A 22,864-nucleotide genomic window follows, 5' to 3' on the forward strand; every position below is an offset into this window, starting at 1 on the left:
CCTGCCCTGCCACATCCTTGGAAAGCCAGGCTGGGCACAGCTCAGAGGCAGCCGGGGACTGCGGCACTGGGGTTCCTGCTACAGCAGGGGGGCCATGGAGGGGCACGTGCATGCATGGGAGGAAAGCGATCCTCCCAAAATGTCAGCTGCTGTCTCTGCACCACTCCTCAGGCAGTGGCTGGCATGACAGATCCAGCTTTTTGGGTACCTGACCCTACTTCGACATCCCAGATGCAGCCCTTTGCCCTCCTCTCCCTTCCTTTTAGCAGGGGAAGCCTGGTCCCATCTCATCACCATCCATTTGGCAGCAAAGCTGCATTCGCTTACATTTCTGAGGAGCTTCAAGCCAGCCCTGTCTGATAGATGTGTGTTTTGCATATTTACGGTATCTTGTTACATTCCTTATGAGTAGTGACATCTCCAGGTGTAATATATCCAGGATCAATAAATGCCATTAAAATCTTTATGCACGTTGTAGCTAAGAGATCGGAAGTTTCTGAATAAGTCTCAAGTTAAGTGAGCATATCAAGTTGACAAGCATTCGTTTTAAACTATGGTTGTGAAGGCCTGATCTTAAAGATGGTTTAGTTACTCATTCATCTGAAACTCCTGTACTTTTACCTCTGACTTATTTTGATTTATTAAAATTTATTGAAAACATAAGGCATATTGAATTTTCTTGCTTTAGGCTGTTAAAAATTGAACCTTTTATGTTTGCTTAAAAATCTTGAGGGTGTTTTGGATCATTTTCAATTTTTTTTTTTTAATTAGCAAAATTCTTAAAACAATTTGCAGCTTATTTGATTTTATTTTCTATTTACCTTGAAACAAACTTCAGGTTTTGATAAATGGTGTTTCAATGCCCATTCAGATAGTTTGAGTTTAAAAGCTAATTCTTAAGGAAATTTTTTAAATGGATGATAGTGACAATATTTTAACCTGAAATTTCATTTTGAAGAAAAAAAAAAAAAAATTGCTTCCAGAACATTTCAAAACCATGTGGGAGCAAAATGTGAAGGACAATCCCAAATAATCACTTTCTGCATGTCCATGAAAGCAGCTGATATCCTTGACAACCAAACCAAACATAGTAGGGAGGTTTCTAGCTTACCTCAATTTGTTTTCCATTTACCTGCTTCAAATGTGTTTTACCTCTCCCTTCAGTGTGTGATGTTGTTACATTTCAACCCAGAAACACTTTCATCTGCAGTATTTCAGCTGCAGAAAGATATTCTTTCCACTGCAGCAACTAGCCAACCCGTGTACAGAAAAGGTCTCTACCACCATTCCTTCCAGACTTTGAAAATACTGTGTATTTTGTGACATTTTCCCTGCGCATCCCCATGCCTCTGCATCCACCCAGTCTGCAAGGAATGACACAGCTTTTTTTGCAGTGAGTACCACTCCTTTCCCTCACAAGCAATTCTACCATCGAAACTGGAATGTATTGGTGTTTGTTCCCAGCCCAGCTACATCCCAGGATGTGGGAGCACTCTCTTGCTCTCCTCACAGATCTGCTCCTACTGCCTGTGAGCATCTAATGAAAGAAACTGGTAAGTCCTGCCATGTCCAAAGATTCCCATGTGGTGTTGTACAAAAGTTAGCACCTGATCATTCCCAAATGAAGGGATAGGAGAAACATAGTGAAAATATTTTGAGATGTAGAGTTCAGTAGAAATGCACATTAGTGGTCTCAAACATATGCCTCTCTCAACACCATACATCTTCATCTCAACCCTCCCCCTCCAGTCTGACATTTATACCACTTGCATACAACCTCACATACTTCCAGTGCCTGTTGCAAGAAAAGAAGCTATTCCACTTTGTTAAAGACAGAGCCCACAGTATGATTCATTAATTTATCATTATAGCAAATACTTGAAGCCAGATCGGCTTTATAGCTATCATAAAGTGTCCCGCCTAACAAAGAACGAGAGCACCTTGCAGTACCTACCCAATACTGAAGTGATAATTGCACCATTGCACTGTTTTATGAGGCAGTAATCCAGTTCCTGAGCAGATAAACTACAAGGCTGAAGGCTGAGTAGTTTATCTTGATGAGGGAACCATATTATCACCAAGGAAAACAGCATGATGGTACTATCACCACTTTTCTGTGCTTGGGGTAGGGATTTTTTTGTTTTATGGTGTGATTTGTGGGGGTTTTTAAGTCCTTCAATGTGCCTTTACCCAGCTACCAAAACTACCTTAAAACCCCTACGGATTTGGTTTAATCTCATTGTGTGTTTAAAATAGCTCGCAAGGAAAAGGTACTTGTAGACAATACAAGCATCTAATGGAAATGTGTTTGAATGTTGTGTGTAGGTAGGCAACATTAAAGAATATGGCTTGCAAAGCAATGCACTGCTGGACTGAACTCCTTTTGCTTTGTTTTTTGTGTGCCTAATTGTGGGTTTATGCCAAGTTCTGATTTTAATATTAAAAAGGGAAACACTACCGGCTATCAGCCAGTGCAGACATGCACTGTGACCAGAGAGGTTACTCACCACTCTCTGCATGGTGTGGTGAGTACCTGGGGCTGGTACAACTCCAGGGGATCTGTGTATCAACTGTGGGAGGCAATACTCACTGTGTTTATTTGGGGCTGGGTATCTGTGATTTCTGCCACTGCTGAGGCCTGAGCAAAGTCCCCACAGGTTGCCTAGCTGCCTGTCACATTACAGGGGTAAATTTCAGCTCCCAAAGGGTTGCTCACCCCTTCCACAGAACCGCACGTGTGCGTACGAGGATGTTTGTATGCATGCAGGAATGTATTCCTCTCACAGGCAATAACGTTGTGCGTTTTTTTTTGTTTCAGTGGTTGTTGTTCCTAAGTGGTTCTTGATGACTTGGTCATCTTTCTTAGGATGCTGGTTTTGTTATATGAAGCTTCCATGCTGAGCTGTACAAAATCAATAAATAACAACAAGAGGATATTTCATCTCCTTTTCCTGCAAGGGTCTATTCCTCTTGACATATGCAGGCAATGTTGAAAGGCAAAATTATTTCCAAATCAAATGATAAACCATGCCCTTTGATAAGTTTTGCTTATATAGGAGATTCTGAGAGAAAACAAAAATGTCTCTCTCTCTTCCTCATAACTCCTTTCCTCAGGCTTAATAGAAAAAGATAAAATGAGAACCATTACAATGGCATTTGCCACTTTGCAGGCAGAATATATTGCAGGTGAGTAGGCATTCACCTTCAGAGATAAAACTGAGTCAGAGAGAAAGAGTCCACATTGCCCTTAGAAGGAGTGATCGTTCACATCACACTGGATGTTTTTTATGCCAGCCGTTTGTCAGTCAAACAGCAGACATCTTTTTGCTGCACTCTGGCCCCACAGTTCAAACAAAAAGATGCCATAATAGAAGAGGCTGTCCAAGTCATGAGAGTTATTAAATGTCTTTCCTTTGCATCTAAACCTTTCTTTTCTTCACACAGGATAATTGATATGGTCCCTGTAATATTAAAAAAAAAAAGTTGTTATTGTGTATTACTGAGGGAAAATAGGAAATCACAAGAAGAGGATGACCTCAAAGTAAGGGCCACTCTGTGTTATGGTTTGCAAGGGGGTACAAGAGACCAAAATGCTAGATCTTTTCTTGTTCCTCTGTGTCACCTGCAGAAATGCTGGATGGCAGCCTGAGGAGGACAGCAGCTTCCATGGGTCCCCTGTGTCCCCTGCCCTCCTAGAGAGCTGGACAGGGCTAGAGGTGGATCTGTGTCTGCTTTATGGTCAGCTCTGCCAGCAGTGCAGGCATATGCTGCCCCTCATTCAGGCATTGTTGCAAGGTATGTAGTCAGATTGAGGTCCATATTTTTCTGTGGACCCAAACTCTTGGAAGTGCCTGTTACATCAGGATGCCCAGCTTCAGATAAGTTGATAAAGGCAAGTCCTGCTTGACCAACCTGATCTCCTTCTATGACCACGTGACCCACCTAGTGCATGAGGAGAAGGCTGCAGATGTTATCTACCTGGACTTTAGTAAAGCCTTTGACACTGTCTCCCACAGCATTCTCCTGGAGAAGCTGGCGGCTCATGGCTTAGGCAGGTGTACTCTTCACTGGGTAAAAAACTGGCAGGATGTCCGAGCCCAGAGAGTTGTGGTGAACGGAGTTAAATCCAGTTGGTGGCCAGTCACAAGCAGTGTTCCCCAGGGCTCAGTTTTGGGGCCAGTCTTGTTTAATATCGTTATCAACGATCTGGATGAGGGGATTGAGTGTGCCCTCAGTAAGTCTGCAGATGACACCAAGTTGGGTGTGAGTGTCAATCTGCTTGAGGGTAGGAAGGCTCTGCAGAGGGACCTGGACAGGCTGGATCGATGGGCCGAGGTCAGTTGTATGAGGTTTAACAAGGCCAAGTGCCGGGTCCTGCACTTGGGTCACAACAACCCCATGCAACGCTACAGGCTTGGGGAAGAGTGGCTGGAAAGCTGCCCGGTGGAAAAGGACCTGGGGGCTGGTTGACAGCTGGCTGAACATGAGCCAGCAGTGTGCCCAGGTGGCCAAGAAAGCCAACGGCATCCTGGCTTGTATGAGGAATAGTGTGGCCAGCAGGACTAGGGAAGTGATTGTGCCCCTGTACTCGGCACTGGTGAGGCCGCACCTCGAATACTGTGTTCCGTTTTGGGTCCCTCACTACAAGAAGGACATTGAGGTGCTGGAGCGTGTCCAGAGAAGGGCAAGGAAGCTGGTGAAGGGTCTAGAGCACAAGTCTTATAAGGAGCGGCTGAGGGAACTGGGGTTGTTTAGCCTGGAGAAAAGGAGGCTGAGGGGAGACCTTATTGCTCTCTACAACTACCTGAAAGGAGGTTGTAGTGAGGTGGGGGTCGGTCTCTTCTCCCAGGTAACTAGTGATAGGACGAGAGGAAATGGCCTCAAGATGTGTCAGAAGAGGTTTAGATTGGATATTAGGAACAATTTCTTTACTGAAAGGGTGGTCAAGCATTGGAACAGGCTGCCCAGAGAGGTGGTAGAGTCACCATCCCTGGAGGTATTTAAGAAACGCGTAGACGTGGCACTTCAGGACATGGTTTAGTAAGCATGGAGGTGTTGGGTTGATGGTTGGACTAGATGATCCTAGAGGTCTTTTCCAACCTTAATAATTCTATGATTCTGTGATTCTAAGTTAGAAGGGCTGGCTCTCAGAAGGTGCTGAACACATATTTCCTTTTGCCCTCTTTCCCAGCCTCCCCTTGAACAGAGCCCCTTCAAGGCTCTGAAGTCAAGGACCTCCAATTGCTAATCCGTTTTTAAAGACTGTGGTTGGTTTACAGGTATTTCTGAAACACCATCCCTCTTATCTCTGGTCTCCAGCTAGAAATGTAATGCAGCACATAATTGCACAAGTGTCTCAGTAATGGTGCAAATACAAATTAAATCGTGGGATTTTTCACACTGTGCACATAACTCCTGATGTCTGTTTTACAGGCTGCACAGTTTAGCAGCATGCTTTTTAAGATGTAGCACTACAGTAGACATTAAATACAAGAAAAATAAATGTATGGTATTTGCCACAGTACGAGATTTTTCCCTTCCAGGGATGACACCAATGTATACCAAAACAATCTATTTAATTCAGTTTAATTCTTCCTGGCAATAATGTCTAAAAAAATAGTACAAGGAAGGCAACCAAAGCCCTTGGCCAGCTAAGTTAGATTTGGAGGTTTAGAATAAATATTTACTCTCTTGGACTCAAGCAGGAAAAGAGTATTCACCATTCCCTGAGCCCTCTTCCCTACTGGGCTGCCACAGCCCATATCCTCATTCTTTTTGTGGGTCACACTGAAAAGTGCTTTCTTCACAGGTCCACTGACATCTGCTGTTTTAAGGCTGAAGACTGCCTTGCAGCCACTGAGCCTTTAGGGATGCAGTGCTCTGCAGTGTGTGCAGCATGAATACTGTGTTGCCTGTATTCTACCCACCTTGGGAACAACAACAACCCAAAACCAGACCATGACAAGCCATCTCCTGGCATCTAACCACACGATCAGCTTTGCTCTACTGGCCTGTCACAACTACAGATCACGCTACATTCATGTAGCCAAACAAGTAATGGTAAGAAGCAAAAAACACAGTGCTTGTCCTCCATTATCTTTTGCTTTCCCGCTTCTCCAGTTTTCCACACATGAAGAAGGGAGATAAAAGAACGAATCTCCATTGCACCAGCTCACTCTACAAAACTGCTTTGGCTCAGAGGCAGAATTGTTCTTGATTCAGCCCAAACAGATTTGGGCAATGACAGGTTTGTGTTTCAGAGCACAGGAATGTTCAGGCATCAGCAGACTGGCTATTTGTTTAGGTTTATTTTTTCATATGACATAATCTCCTTCCAAATAATGCCTGCCATTATCTTGGATGATGCTATTCCTACATGTGCTGTTCACAGTAACATTTTCAGCACTGACATTTCAATGCTAACGAAAGCTAAAGGCAGGGAGTTCATTACAGAAGCTCCCTTCAGGCTTTTGGCAAGATGTAGTGAGATGCCAGTTGTTCCCAGTCATTTTCTGTGAACGAGAATATACTGGAGCACTCAACCAAGTAGAGTATATTCAACATTATTTCCTTATGTTACATACACCATATTTTGTCACAAGTGCGATTAGAGTTGTCTTGATCATGCAATCTCTTCTGAGTTTTTTTTCTAGCATCTTCTAAGCTGGCGGTTATTCCAAATGCAAGAAACTTTTGAAGGCTGCCTGCTGCATGTGGTACCCTTGCCTTCTTTCCTCCACCTCCCCGTTAACAAATAGAATAAGAATAAAAATTTAAAGGTATTCAAACCTATGTTACCCATCAGAAAAGGCAGGTGATATGAAATCATTTTTTTCTTTTCTAAATGTCCCAGCTATATTATTTCTTCTAGCATTTCATCTACTAGAGTCTTGTTGTATGTTGCTACAGTAATGTATTACTATTTTCCAGGCACTTCTTATATGTTATCCAAGTATTTGGAGGGATGATAAAAAATTGGGTTTAAGCACCTATGTTTTAACTACTGTAGCCCTGTCATACCTTAGCCCTACTTGGTTTTACCATGAGACACCTACCCGCCTGTTTAGATGCAGCTTTCTTCCTGCTTTCCCTGACCAGAGCTGGGCACTCCATCAAGGAAGGGTATGGTCTGCCCTGACATCTGTAGAGAGGAAATGGCACTAAGCCTTCATCTGTTACTTCCTCAGAAAGGGACAGAAAGGTCAGGAGAAGTTTGATAAAGGTGGGAAAAGTTGGATAACACCTCCTAAGTGTTATCCCCACACACTTGCTACACCGAGACATCCTACTTGTTCCTGTTGCCACTGCTGACAGTGCCATTCTGCTCTCCTCCTCGCTTCCAGCACTACCAGGATGTTGTTCCTTCTGGATGGGCTCAGAGCTGCTTGTAGCCCATCACTGAGCCACGGTGCTCACGAAAGGCAGCAATGGTCCATCTGTACTGTAACTGAAAGTATGAGGGCCTCATATTCCGGCACAGCTGAGCAAGGTACAGTCCAGCTGGCTCCAGCACAAGTAGAGTGAAACCAGGGCAATCGAGCCCTGTCTCAAGGTGACCGCTGGAGTATATATCATGGTTTTCACTGTTGCTCTCAATAGCCAGTGTTCAGGTCTCTGCTGCCCTAAGTACATTGTCATTGGCACTCACACCAAATAAACTGACAGTAATTTGGACGTGACTGCACATGCTGGAATAGCACCTATAACTACTTACGCAAAGGAAAGAGAGAGGCTGGTACTTGCACAGCCTAATTTTAGGCACCCAGCTCAAGTAATGGAGATATTTTAGTCACCCATTTGAGGCTAATTCCCCTGGGTCCCCTACATAGCCCATGGGAGAAGTGCTTGGAGGGTGCTTCTGAGCAGGAAGATCTCACAGCCATCAGGTTAGTGTTGCAGCAGATGCACAGCATTCTCCCATGTCAAGGCAGTATGAGTACCTCCCAGAGGTGCTGGGCTTCAGAAGAGGAAGGTATCTCCTTTTCCAGCAGCAGGAGCATCTTTGGAGGCCAGCTGGGCACTCTAAGGACTCCACTGGCACATCAGAAATGCAGAAGGTGATTACTGACCTCCAACGTCTTTACAAAATAGGTAGAAGCATGAGTCCTTCCACTGCTCCCCTGTTTGTCATTACTGTTCCTGCCCTAAATAAGCAGTTTGTTTTCCAACAGGTTTTTTTTAGCCAAGATATCTTTTTCCTGTTCCACACAAAGATGGTGCAGGTCTGTAAACACAGTGCTCGGAGGACTGGCCTGGTCTTGTGATTACTGTTTTGTTTGTTTTTTTTCCCTGGAAACTGCATCATTTGTTTTCTTCTGGTGGTCTTGTTTATTTTATCATGCTCTGGTGGACATTGAGATTGCAGCTTTTATACATATTAGTTAACCAAGATGTTTCAGAGGGGTTGTCTTGCCTGCCTTCTCTCTGCCAGCACCACATTTGTCTGGCACTGCATTAAAGGATTTCCATTTCAGTGGCCCAACGGCATGCATGAAGTCTGAGTCATGGGTGGGTGGTGATTTAAACTACGTGAAAAAAGAAAATAATACCTGCAGCCTTCGTCCTGCCGCCTCTCCATTAATGAGCACAAAATTCATGCTCTGGGTTCTGTAAACCTTATTTAGGTGTGTCAGCAAGAGCCAGAACTATATTAAAGGCCTGAAACTGGAAAAATAATTAAGAAGGCTCAATGCCAATTACTTTTCATCTTCAAACTGCTGCTTACAGTTCATTCCCAACAAATACCAAAAGGTCATCAGCATTTTTTTTTTCTTTTTCTTATGAACAGGTTATTTAGATTTCTTCTTGGTGTTCTCAGCACTCCATGGTGTGGTACAGAAAAAGAGCCCGGTATGCTACAAGCCAAACGGCTCATCTCTCATACTAAATGGAATTCAGACAAGGACAGTCCATTTTTCTTTTTAATCACAGGCGGTATTCATAGCACTTCCTCTATTTTCTGTTTTCTTTCTTATTATCATGGATAATGCAATGGAAATGTAATCATTTTTAATCAGGTTTAATTATGTATTTTATTCTCATTTTTTATCTCTCCCACTTGCTAAAAAGGTGAGTTTCTGTTTCATCCTGCTTCCCTTGTTGGAGCACTATAAAGCCATCAAATAACAATATGTGGCTTCCAAAGCTAATGTGCCTGCACAGACACAGGCACACCTCTTAGAAACCTGTCCTGACTTTGGCATCCTCGTTTGGGCTACTCTTGCCATGAGGATTAATGTCAGGCATGTCTTGAACCGCAGTGAGTCAGTGCGTTCCTGTGTGCCCCCATGCCCTTGGAGTGACACCACATCACAAATTCTGAAACATCTCTCACACCGGTAATAGGTTTGCCTTGTACCCATTGTATTCATCTCAGGGGTATGGTGCTTCAAAGAAGGTGCCAGGCTAATTCTCATAAATATTCCTCAGTTTATTAATGCTTAAAGGTGTCCCTCTCATCTTTTGCTATTTCAAAGTACTGTTCTGAGGAAAAAGAGTTACAGTCTTGGATTTAAAAAAATCACATTGTTAAAAATAAAATGTTCTTACTTATGTTACTATGAAAACCTTAGATTGCTTAGATAATTATAAGAAACAATTTAAATTCATTTCTAGGTTTTTTGGTTTAGTTATTTTTCTTTGCTTTATGCTGGCCAATCAAGGTTGATTAATTTACTACATACGATTCTCTATCATTTCTAGCTCCAGGTTTTCCTATACTGGCAGGGTTTGAATTTTAAGTGCTACAGGCAAGGGTGCAGCATATTTGTGTATTCACTTTAATCACCGCTGAAATAATAATAAAAAAGACTGCACTGAGATATTTATATTTTATCTAGTCTTGTGTTTAAGTTACAAAAAAATACCGGATACTTGGAAGTGGGAGGAGAGCTTTGTTCCCTCTGTTTCTTTAAACTATCCTGCCTGGGCATTCCTCAGCTAAGGTTCAAGAATTCACAGTCCAGGTCCAGTCTCAAATAAAGTCCTCGCTCCCTTTTACATCCTTTCTGGCTGCTGGTGTGCAGTGTATCATGCTCCTTCCCTCTTTTTGTAACCTATTGCCATTCTGGTGACCTTTCCTTTTCTTCTCCAGCTTTCTCAGAAGTGAGCCACAGGCCAAAAAAAATGGGGGAGGATGAAAATGGAAACAGAATTGGCACTCAGTTTCATCCAGCACATTTTTTCTGTTCATAGGGGAAATCTTTATAACCTTGTCCAAAATGTCGACATATTTTTAAACAAATGTTGACAGGGGTGGGCAAACTTCAGCAAGAGTGTTTACTCTAGAGCTAATTTCCTTACTCACTAAGACATCTACGGTTATGATATATGCTAAGAAGGCATTTTCCAGGTTGCAGTAAGATTTTAGACAGTCTGATAACTTGGCCATCATTCTCCCAGTCAAATCCAAGGGAAATGTGGGTTTGCTCCTAAGGTTGGTTCCTAATAACCCAATAGAGACTAGCTGTGGGCAAGGTCATTTAACAGCCGAATGGTCATCATTGCTTTACAAGAGAGAAGAGTTATAATAGACAGGGTGGAGTGAGTCACAGCTATTGAAAGCATAAAGTAAAATAAGAGCTTTTAGACAGCTGTAGCACCAAGAGAGGAAAAAACTGTACATCTTGAACTGCTGTAGCACAGGTCTACTGGATCTGTTACTCATGGACGGAAGGTCCCCAACATGTTGTGCCAGGTTATTTTCATTAAGACTGCAGAAATCTAATGAATGTAGAGGAAGCAGAGCTTGTTTGTCAGTGACAGAGATGCTCTCTCTTTGGAGTGGGGGTTTCAAAAATATGGGGGTGGCATATGCCAGAGGTGAAACCCTGGCTCTGTTCAGGATTTGAAGGATATGGGATTTTTGCCTTTGTCTTCAATGAAGCCAGGATTTCATGCGAGAAAACTAGTGCATCTAATGCTGTAAAATATATCAGTCGCATAGCCAAAGAATAGATTTAGCTGATGCGGAATTTGTCATATAGCAATGCTGTAGCATCTGTCACAGCACCTGAAGATGAGAAAGTACTAGTGACAACAACAGAAATTGAATCTGTGTCCCTTTCATGACAAATGTCACCTGAGTTAGCTATATGTGTGATTTTGACTGAAAATCTGAAACTGGAAATGGATAATGGAGTTGTTTATTCTTTGGCACTTGGTGAAAAGTGCAGAGGTAACTGCTGTACTTTAAATCAACTGTTGATATTTTTTATATGATTAACAAGGATTTTAAGGTTCATGAGGAATGGCTGAGGCTGTTATCCCTGCACGGCACCATAAAAAAGATTTTATTTTTAATCCTGTGAAGGGCACTGTGAATTGCTTTGGTGGCTTTGACAAAATAACAGCTGTGGTGACTGACGGTTCTCCAGCTGTGTGGTGGGGGAGTCAACAGTTTTATTGGTTTACTTAAAAAGAAATATGGAGTGAACTTCCTACCTTTGCAATGAATGAGGTACCAAAAAGCCTCATGCGGGAAGGTACTAGCACTGGCAACTGTCATGGAAGTTGTTAAAGTGATTAACCTTGTTAGAGCGAGGAGCCGAGCTTTCAACAGCTATCACTGTCTCTGACACAAAAGTTGCTGAGAACAGAGTTTGGGGATTGGTTTTTTTCAAGTTAAAGTGTAAAAGGAGATAATTTGAGAAATGAGAAATATTTTGTCCTCTGAGAATTAAATGTTAATTTTCATGATGAAGCCTTCTGGAGTCAGTAAACTACCGCCAGACTTTATCAGCACAAATTGTGCAGTATTGTTGGTTTGTGTGACTTAGCATTTGCTTATAAAGTAATTCTTATCTCAGGTTTCTTTTTAATAGAAATATTAAAGTTATTGGAAAATGCAATGGGCAGAAGAGATTGTCTTCTTTCCACTTATCGGATCTATTTCTGCTAGAACAACAGATGAAAAATGGATTATCCATAGAAATTGTTAATGTAATTTAGTTTTTTGCTGCAGCTGGAGTAAAATACTAGCTGCCACATTTTTTTCATATATCCACACGAATTGGCGCATATGAGTGTGAGACAGCAATACTGTAGACCTTACGCCGACAAAATTTTTACTGGATTCAGCAATTCTTGCAGTCGGTCCTGAAAGAGTAAAATGTGGTGTGATACCCAACAACATACATGTTTCCACAGTATGGCTTACACTATGAAGTTTGAGTAGGCAACCACTGTGGGATATGGAGTTGCATGCTCCAGCCTGGAGATGGCTGAAATAAGGCATTGCTTTTAGCCATGGAGATGGCGTAACAGTACAGAGAGTTGCAAAATCAACCCCTTATCGTCTACTCCCCCGGATTAGTTAAATGTTGAAGGTAGAAGGAAAATAGCAGCAAACCTGGTTAATTGGAACTGCTTCCCAAATCTTCCACAAAAATTAGAGTTTGCTTCAAAAAAAACTTGTTCATTTTCAAGAAAACCAGTAGGTGGAAGAACTTCCTGTGAATTTTAAACTCAATAAAGTGAAGTAAAAAAACCCCTCAAAATAGATTGGTTTGTATCCTTTTACCTCCTAGGACCCCAGCAACAACTGTCAATGCAGATGTAGATGACATAAAAGCACAAAACTACTGAAGTAATCTTGTCACTGGAGTCCTTTTTACCATGTTGGAAATAAATGTTTCTGTATTTTATTTGTTGCATGTTTTTTCTGTTAGCATTTTGGAATGCTAACCATCCTTTTAAATGATTAGTTATAATGGGTCTTGGTGGGAAGAAATGGGGAAATGAAACCAAGCCAATATTCTTTCACGTTAATCCAATTTTATGTCAGTGGTCTTGATCTTTTGTCAGCTTAAGAGTCTTATTTTGGTTGCAGGCTATCGCAGTATTACAAAAAGATCATTTGGCTTTTCAGTATAGGTAATTTCTGTCCTAAAGGAATTCCCTCCACCTGGAGGAAATGTTGGTATAAATAAGACCAGACAAGTGATTGTGCCTTTCTTGAGAATTACTGGTGCTATAAATTTTAGCTAATCCCAGAGCCAAGGAATCAGCACTCTAAACCTCCAGGCCTTTAAACACATGAATAGCTCTATTGAAAGCAGCGGCACTTTGTCTGTGCTTAAAGCTAAGTACCTGCATAAGTCTTTACAAGATCAGAATCTAAGGCAGAAATGTATTACCCTGGTAGCTCAAACACCTGATTTTGGATCTATAATGCTGGTATTGTTTGACCCTGTTGTCACACTTGGGTTGTCCTACGTGTTCACTGTAAGACCCCCAAGAAGCACAATACAACTTCCATGTCTTGCCTCTTGATGTTATGGAAGAGGATATGTGTACTATGTTTAAGTCAACCCTTGTTTTCTGCACATGAAAGAGACACCATATTCATCTCCTCCTTATCCCCAAAACAGGTAGACCTGTGTTTATCAATGCAAACCATACACTGAAGCGTTATGCTTGCTCCCTTAATGCCAGAAAGCTGGTACTTTGCCACACCTCTCTGCTAAAGGCAGCTGTTTAAAATCACAATCAAACCACCCACCTGCTTCTATGCTGTATTATTCCTGAAGCAGTAGATGCTAAGAAAGACTGGGAGGTACTATAGACCTACTGTGAGCGTCAAAGAGTAGTAACACTTTTGAGGAAAGCAGCAAAACCCAGCAGTCTGGAATTCCTCATGTTTCTGCTAAGTGCTTCAAGTGGATTTGGCATTTGCTTATTTTCTTCATAACTGACCATCACTTTCTTACATGGGTATGTTTTCTGCTTAATGAGATAGCACTCTGGAGTTTTTTTAATGAGTAATGTGTCCTGTCTTTTAACTAAAATTATATGTGGAAGATGTTGTAAAGGAAGAAAAGGGCAGGTAAAGAGAACTAAGACCACTGAAGTCTTCCTGTCTTGAAGAAGAGATGAGAGGGCAGAAAGAACGCTTTTCTCAGAATAGGACATATGTAACACTAACTCTGCATCTGTTTCATGGAGGGATACTGTATTTCAGTGGCTGGTCTGGGGATATGATGGAAGACCTCCTAATATTGTTGTTTTAAAGAGATCCTAGCATGTGTCTGATAAGTCTGGGACACAATTTGTGCTAGCGGTTCATTTACCAAACCCTCTGGTGTTTCCATATGAATGAGGGACAGGTAGAGGCATGTTTGTTACCTGCAGCACATGGATGCATTAGATTTGCTCCGCATAAAATCCCCTGCAGTTCCTAGCAAAGTGCTGAGTGTAGAACAGTCTCAGTGAGCTACTACACCCTGGCAGACAGAGCTGAAATTAATAATCTGTTCTGCTTGGTCTTTTGGGAGTATGAACTGGAGAAGAAACTGGTTATCTGTTAAGCGACATGTGGAAACTCTCTCTCTCTCTTTTTTTTTTTTTTTTAAATTACTCTGAATGTTTTATTCAGTCAAATTATAATTGATAGAATCTAAATAGTGTGGTGCTGTAATATTTCTGCAGTTGGTGGCATTACCTCTCTTTAAGTTACCAGAGCATTCATTTCTACCTCAGCCTGCTGTGTTTATAAAGGCATTCACAGATCACCTCCAAGACCTTGGTAGCAGCATCTGTATTTTTCCAATGAGTGTGAGACTGGCACCCAGGGCTGTCTAATCCTTTCAAAATCCTCCAATTCAGGAGCAAGCAGCAAAAAAACTGGTGGGAAGTTTGGGTGCAGACTGCTGGGTCTGAGGCTGAATGGATTTGATGGATGGACTGTTTGGTGGATGAGGAATAGGTTGCATGGTCACATCCAGAGAGTAGTGGTCAATGGCTCAGTGTCCCGATGGACATCAGTGATGACTGGTATCCCTCAGGGGTCTGTATTGGGACCAGTATTGTTTAATAACTTCATCAATGACATAGACAGTGGGATCGAGTGCACCCTCAGCAAGTTTGCAGACTATACCAAGCTGAGTGTTGCGGTTGACACGCATGAGGGATGCGATGCCATCCAGAGGGACTTGGACAAGCTCAAGAAGTGGGCCCATGTGAATTTTATGAGGTTCAACAAGGCCAAGTGCAAGGTCCTGCACCTGGGTCGGGGCAACCCCCGGTATCCATACGGGCTGGGGGATGAAGGGATTGAGAGCAGCCCTGAAGAGAAGGACTTGGGGGTACTGGTGGATGAAAAGCTGGACATGAGCCAGCAATGTGAGCTCGCAGCCCAGAAAGCCAACCGTATCCTGGGCTGCCTCAAAAGAAGCATGGCCAGCAGGTCGAGGGAGGTGATTTGGCCCCTCTACTCTGCTCTGGTGAGACCCCACTTGGAGTACTGCATCCAGCTCTGTCTTCAGTACAAGAAAACATGGACCTGTTGGAGCAGTCTATGCTTGAGTCTCATAAGTGGGCTGAATCTTCCAAAAGTCCTGAGCATTCAGCCTCTGAAAACTGGGATTCAGTTTTTAGTGTATCAGTTTGGCTCTTCAGTTTGTGGGGTGGGGTTTTTTTCCCCTTTTTTCAAAAAAAGGGAAAGCTTTTGAAACCTTAGCCTTTAATCTTAGTAACTTCCGAACCATCATCTATGTGAAGAGAGGAGATAAATTATTATGGGCACATTTGAGGATTTACAGCACTTTAACTGCTTGCTGGCTGACCCACAGCATTTGCCTTGAATTACAGGGGCTGGTGCAGAGCTTTCTCACGGAGCAGGTGTCACGTTCCTGTCTGGAGTGAGCAAACAGTGTGTGCAGGGGGGGATATTCTTTGTCTGTGCATTAAAATATCTGGATTTATGACTGCTGATGCCTTCAATCCTTTTGCACGTCCCTTGTGTGCAAACACTTGAATTATTTGATTTACTAGTAATGCTGTACATAAGAAGTGAATTTCAGAACTGGAAGTGCTTGTGTAAGGTTGCTTAAATCAGTATATAACAAAATAATTTGTGGCCTTGCCTGTTACTTGTTACATGTCCCTTTTCCTTAATTTTCATCCTGGCCTTCCTTTGCTTCCCTCCATCCAGTGCCTCTCTGTACTCACTCAGACTAAGAGCTCTGTTCAAGTACTGTATTTTAATATTTCTCTCTTCTCTGGGAAAAAATCAATGGTGGGGAAAAGTACAGCAGCAGGGAACTGACCTGGCTGTACTTCAAACCAGTGATGTCCATGATAAGAATCTGTTGAACTGTGTTTTAATCTAGTTTAAGAACATAAGTATAACTGCAAAAATGATAGATTTGTTTAATTATAATGTGTCCTGCTAGACTCAATCTTATCCAGAGTGCTTAGGCAGGGTGAAAGCACCTTATGAAGGATGCATACTACAATATCCAAGTGCATAAATCTTCATATTAATCACTTCCATAATACAGTGGCAACACATACATGAAAATATTTGGTTAGAATTTTAAACTGTTACAGTAAAACTGGCTCCTGTGAGCAGAATTCCTAAAATCCTAAAGCCTGTAAAACAGGGATGATGGACACAGAGACGCACACGTGCTAGAATAGCTGTTAGTGTATGGGTCATATTAATCATTTGGAACATATAAATCCATCTATAGTCACTGTCCTGCAGTTGGGATGGATATGGAACTGCTTAACTGCTGCACTTGTCTCTCTACAAATTTCTACATAAGCAACCAAGATCTTGCTGCTAAAGCAGGCAGTAAGTTTGTGGGAGGATCAGGTTCAGCTCCGTGCTTGGATTCAGGCAAGGACATGAAGTTGGTTGTTTTGCCTTTATAGCTTTGCTGTAAAAATCCACCTGCAGAGTGAGGAACCTTTCTGAGCCCCTCATGGTCCCTTCTGTGGTAGGTTCCTCCTTGTTGGAAGCCTGATCCAAAGGAAATGGATCAGGCTTCTTCATCCTCCTCCCTCCTCAGCAAATCACTATTTTCTAACGATGGAAGAATTCAGGTGCCATCAAGCACCTCTTTGGTGCTGAATCAAAAGCATCAGCATTAAAATAGACACTTTAGGTAAACTCTAACATGGTTTGTCATAACTGAGATAAGGCACAGATTTGAATGACCTGAATCTCTGCCTGCCTTCATTTATGCGGAAATATAGAGATTGTCTTAATACATAAGCCTGCTGAAAGATGTAAATTCATGTTATTTTTGGTATGTTGTACTTCCAGAGGGGAATGCTATAGGGGAAGGCACAAGGGTTTTCCTATGCAGAGTTAGGACTTGCAAACAGCAGTTCTGTATGATTCTCACAGCTACAATGGTGCTCGAAGGATATGGTACAATGCTGTGGTTTCCATGTCTCCAAACAGAGCTGCCAAATCTCTGGAAATCCTAAATGTGATAGCTATGCAGGCAGTCACCAGTTTGATGGTTGGTCCATGCAGTCACAGTGAAGTTGCTGCCTTCGGAAATCCTGTGGCCTTTGTGGTGGAAACTTCCATGTTACACTCTGTGGAGGATATTTTGCTACCTCTTCTGAAAAAAAGCCACATACTTTTTCACTGGATTGTTGGTAGGTGAAGCTAAACCCTGAAGTATGCGACTTGGCATAACTCTTTCATCTGACAGATAGGAATGCTGCACTGTCAAGTTTATAGTTGTAAATGACACTTCAGTGTTGAGGGAGGCAAAATTTATATTTCACCTCAACAATTTTCTACTGTTTCCTTGTGGATGACACCAACATGATCTTCTGAAGATGGAAAAAATGTTAACAGTTACTACAATGAATTGGGGCTTGTCTGCTTTCTGTGCACTCTGCATTGCATCCCTGTGTTTTGCTTTGGGTGCTTTTTTTTTCCCCCAGAATAAAACCTAGATTGGGTCAATTCAAATTATTGGGATTCTGGTTCTGTGGATTCTATTCACATTCTGCATTAAGAACAAAACAAAAAAAAGAAAAAAATCGATCTTCACACAAAAGCACTTGTTGCTGCATGCTGTCTTTGCTTCACCCACTTTCTAGCTGTGTGAAAGGAAATAATGAGGCACAGATCACAAGCTGATGTTTGTAGTTGTTCAAGGGCTTTTTTCTTTTGCTTAACTCAACTAAATAAGGACCGTTAAATCTCTGCTAATTTCTTAATATTAAAACTGCACTTAAAAGTATTTTCTCATTAATCTGCGATAAACCATAAAATGTAATATTTTCACCATGACTATGGTGAAAATGGCCATGAAACTTGTCAGCTTTGTCTCAGGCATATACAGTGCTGTAATAATGGAAGTTATCCTCCTAAAATACTTCTGCTTTCTATTTAATTTGCATGCATGAATTATTATACCAATATTGGTTATCAGTAAATTACTATTTTTTTTTTATGGGAGTGACGCACACCGGAGCTGAGGCCCTCTGTATCCTGTGACCTAAAAGTCATTCTGCCAGAGATGCTTAACTGTGTTCTAACTGCCTCATTTTTAAGTGCGAATGACCTTTATAAAAGGTGCTGAAATGACAGTGCTGAAGAATGGAGCCCTATTAATCTTTCAAGGCGACTTTAGTATAGGCAAGAAATAGCAAAGGTACAGCAAGCTCACGTAGCACTGTGATGGCAGAACGTGCAAATGTATCACTGGCAGAATGTGCAAAAGGCAAATATCAGCTGGACAGGAGGTTCGACTGTGGGTTTAGCCAAAACTGATGTTTTGTGTGAGGTCAAAATACTTAAAGCATTTTCCAGACCAGCAGCAGACAGACCTAAGTGGGGGTGAAAGGTTTTGAGTACTGTTCCCAGTGTACTGATGCATCTGGTCCTTAAATCTTTTCTCTTTTTGAGCTCCTGAAATGCTCTTAATTCTCTGGTTTCAAGATAGAAAAATCAGATCCATCTGCAGATGCCATCACACTGCCAACATGGCAGAAACATTGCTGTTCTGAAGGGGCCGTGCTAGCTGGTATCTCCAATTTGAGACCTGTATCTCTCACAGAGAAAATGCATGGTGTAGGCATCATCAAGCCTAGGCTTTGAAGTGTTCAGTGGGAAACTGAAACTGCTAAAAGAAATTGTCCTTTATCATGAAGATCTCCGATCACTGGAAAACACAGATGTCAGCAAACAAGTTCACCGTGCTGGATACATTGTTCTCTCATCCTGTCTGTTCCCACTATTTAAGTGTTTGTTGCACTGAAATGTACTAAAGTCTGGTGCTTCATGCTTTTTTTTTTTTTCCCTACCCCTTAAGTCAGCTCGCTAGACTTAGATGGGCTGTAAGAAACTGCCTGTTTTCTAGCTGAACAATGGAGGCTTAGAAGGATGGAGGTCAACCTTGACAGGGAAATGTTTGTATTTGATATCTGACATAGAGAAATCATCCAAAAAGGGTGGAGAAAATAAGTGCTGAGATAAAACATAACTAAAAAAATTTCCAACAGCATAGGTTTATAAAGGACATGTTGACTGAACTGGAAATTCGAGAAGAAATGTTTTACTTCCCAGGTCAAGAAGATGCAAGAACTAGAGGGAGGAAGAAACAAAGTCATTTGGTGATAATGCTTTTAGTTTAAAACCTCTAGCCAAAGAAGTTGTATGGATTTAGAGTAACTGTAGGGCTCATTAGGGGAAGTGGACTGTGCCTGCTGCCATTGACTCACACCCAGGCAAGTTTAGCCAGCGCTGGCATTATGTAGGACCTGGGGTGTCTTTGAAGCACTCTCTTCCAAGAGTCCCTTACTGCTGGCACTTTATACATGGATATACACTTATTTTTATACAGATATTTATTTAGATCTGCTTTTACACAACATTGATAAGATCATGTAGTCTTTTGTACCTACATTCCCCCCCCATTCTAAAATGAGAATTATAATACCGTTGTAATGTTATTTATCTAGTGCTTTTTGCACTCCTCAGAAGGAATTTTGATATGTAGAGTACAATTTGTGTGCTTCCAGCTATTTTTCTGCTGAGTACCAGCATTGCTGTACAACTCTGTCTCACGGGCTGAGACCAGCTTCCATTCCTAAAAAGGCAATGCCTTCTGGTTTCATATGTGTGTGCATGTAGTTGGATATGCAACAGAGAACTCTGATGTATGGGGGAAGCTTGGACCATTTGGTAAAGTTGAAATTGCTGTAAGAGGAGCTCTCGTATTTAGCCTTGTTGTGCTTCCTCCTTCTCTGTTCATTTGCTTGTTTAAATATTTTATTCCACTTCTAGTTGAAACAGCAGGATAGGAAGTACCTTGAGGGAGAAGGAAAGGTATTACTTTGTTTTATGGTTCATTGTTCTGCAGGGGGAACTTGAAAATACTAAGTAGTACACAACCCATGAACTGGAAGCCTATAAAGTTATGTTAGATTTTTGTTGCTTGTTTCCATCTAGAAGGGGAGGCTGAAAATGATTCATTAAACAGAAAGCAGAGGAGAACTATGACAAATGTATGATGTCTCAAATACTCTTAGAAATAGATTTGGCATTCTCTGCTGAAGAAGATGATATGTTATTGGACAAGGCTAATAAATTTGTCTTGAGCTTTTTTTGACAGTCTTCAGCTCTCTGACAGTATATATGCAATGCTTAACCTGCAAAAGTCATATCTACTAATGTCTTAGCTGCTTCTTAAAGACTAAAGGAAGACAACTGGTGCAAGTCTAGGCCAGAAGACATTTTGATGCATCATCTGTAGTAAGGTGCACATCTCCTCAAAAAAAAAAAAGGGGGGGGGTTGGAAGTATGCATTTGTTTTTGTTCTGGTGCTTAATGCTTGGAACAGATCCATGGCTGATATGCTTCCCAAATGCTGTGCATTAAATGTAATTAAAGACCTCCTTCATTTATGATTAAATATTTCTATATGGTAGAATGTTTTCTCTATTTTCTATATGTTTTCTATATATTTCTATATTTCACTATGGTTCTGACAGTTGTTCTTCCTCTGCTCCTTTGTCTTCTTTCTTTACATAATCAAAGACAACAACTGCTCCATTTCTAATATATGTTGAAATGTGCTAAAAAACTATTCTTCTCTTTTTTTTTTTTGCATAATTCTGGGCAAAAATCCATCATTATAAAACTTCCACCAGAAAGCTAAATATCAGGTCTTCCAAATTTCCCAGAGGAAAATATTTTTATCCTGAACAAATCCTTATTTTTTGCATAGGTCTTGAATATATTACACAAATTGAATATGTACACACAAACTCAAACTAGTCCAAAAAAAAAAAGAATCCTAACAAGCAGCAATTTCAATAGCCCAATTATTTCTAAATTTCCTTTGGCTGTGAAGTAAAATGTCTGCTTTCTTTCCTTGAGCCTTTATTGCAGTGAGATTAAACAACAAATGTTGAATTGAGCTGTAGACTAGTGCTGGAAGCAGTGTCTCTGTCCTGGGAAACTCTTTCAGGATTTTCAAAAATGTTTCCCTAAGTTCCTCACAGAGAGAGGAGGAATGTTGCTTGCATCTTCTCCTTATCCTTGACCCCAGCTACACCAATAGCAGGGTAATCAAAGCATCTACTTGGAGTGCAGGAAACAAGAAGCCATTTAAACCAAGCAGGCCATCTGGATTTTGATGGGAAATCAATCCCTCTGTTGCTAATCTCCCCCCACCCCTTCTTTTTGTCGTCCTTCTCCCCCCAGGTAGCTCTGTTATTCAAGACAGAAAACCTTGCTGTTCTGTCTTAGCAACAGAATCATAGAACATCTCAAGTTGGAAGACACCCATAAGAATTGTTGAGACCAACTCCCTGCTCCTTGCAGGACTACCTAAAACTAAACCAGATGACTAAGAGTGTCATCCAGATGCTCCTTGAACTCTGACAGGCTTGGTGCTGTGACTACTTCCCTGAGTAGCCTGTTCCAGTGACCGACCACCCTCTCAGTGAAGAACCTTTTCCTAATGTCCTAATCTGAACTTCCCCTGATGCAGCTTCATTCCATTTCCTTGTGTCCTATCGCTGGTCACCAGAGAGAGCAGATCAGCACCTCCCCTTTCTCTGCGCCCGTTGAGGAAGTCGTAGACTGCCATGAGGTCACCCCTCAGCCTTCTCTTCTCCAAGATGAACAAACCAAGTGACCTCAGCCACTCCTTGGAAGTCTTGCTCTCAAGGCCTTTCACCATCTTGGTCGCCCTCCTCTGGACACAGTCTAACAGTGTGATGTCCTTCTTATATTGAGGCACCCAAAAGTGCACACAGGACTCGAGGTGGGGCTGCACCAGTGCAGTGTAGAGTGGGACAATCACCTCCCTTGACCGGCTAGCTATGCTGTGCTTGATGCACCCCAGGACATGGTTGGCCCTTTTGGCTGCCAGGGCACACTGTTGACCCATATTCAACTTGCCATCAACCCAAACCCCCAGACATCTTTCTGTGGGGCTGCTCTCCAGCCTCTTATCCCCCACTTTGTACATATAACCAGGATTACCCTGTCCCAGGTGGAGAATCCAGCACTTGCTCTTTTAAAATTTCATATGGTTGATGATTGCCCAGCTCTCTAGTTTATCCAGATCTCTCTGTAAGACCTCTCTACCCTCGAGGGAGTCCACAGCTCCTCCTGGTTTACTATCACTGGCAAACTTACTTAATGTACATTCATTTCCTGCATCCAGATCAATTATAAAAACATTGAAGAGCACTGGCCCTAAAATTGAGCCCTGGGGAACCCCACTGGTGACTAGCCGCCAGCCTGAGGTAACCCCATTTACTATAACTTTTTGAGTCCGACGCATCAGCCAATTGTTCACCCAATGTATTATGGACTTGTCTAGCTGTGTGCTGGACATTTTGTCCAGAAAGATACTGTGAGAAAGGGTATCAAAAGCTTTGCTCAAATCAAAAAAAACCCACATCTGCTGGCTTCCCTTGCTCGACTAGATGGGTGACCTTGTCATAAAAGGAAATTAAGTTAGTTAAGCAGGCCTTTCCCCTTGTGAACCCATGCTGGCTATGACCAATGAAGTTCATTTCTTTTCTATAAAGGGAACCCAGTGTTTCATTGAATAGGTTCTGCTTGAGGATTTTAGGCCTGGTGCTTTGACTTGAG

The sequence above is a fragment of the Ciconia boyciana genome, chromosome 2 (genome assembly GCF_034638445.1).
Source record: "Ciconia boyciana chromosome 2, ASM3463844v1, whole genome shotgun sequence".
Classification (NCBI taxonomy): domain Eukaryota; kingdom Metazoa; phylum Chordata; class Aves; order Ciconiiformes; family Ciconiidae; genus Ciconia; species Ciconia boyciana.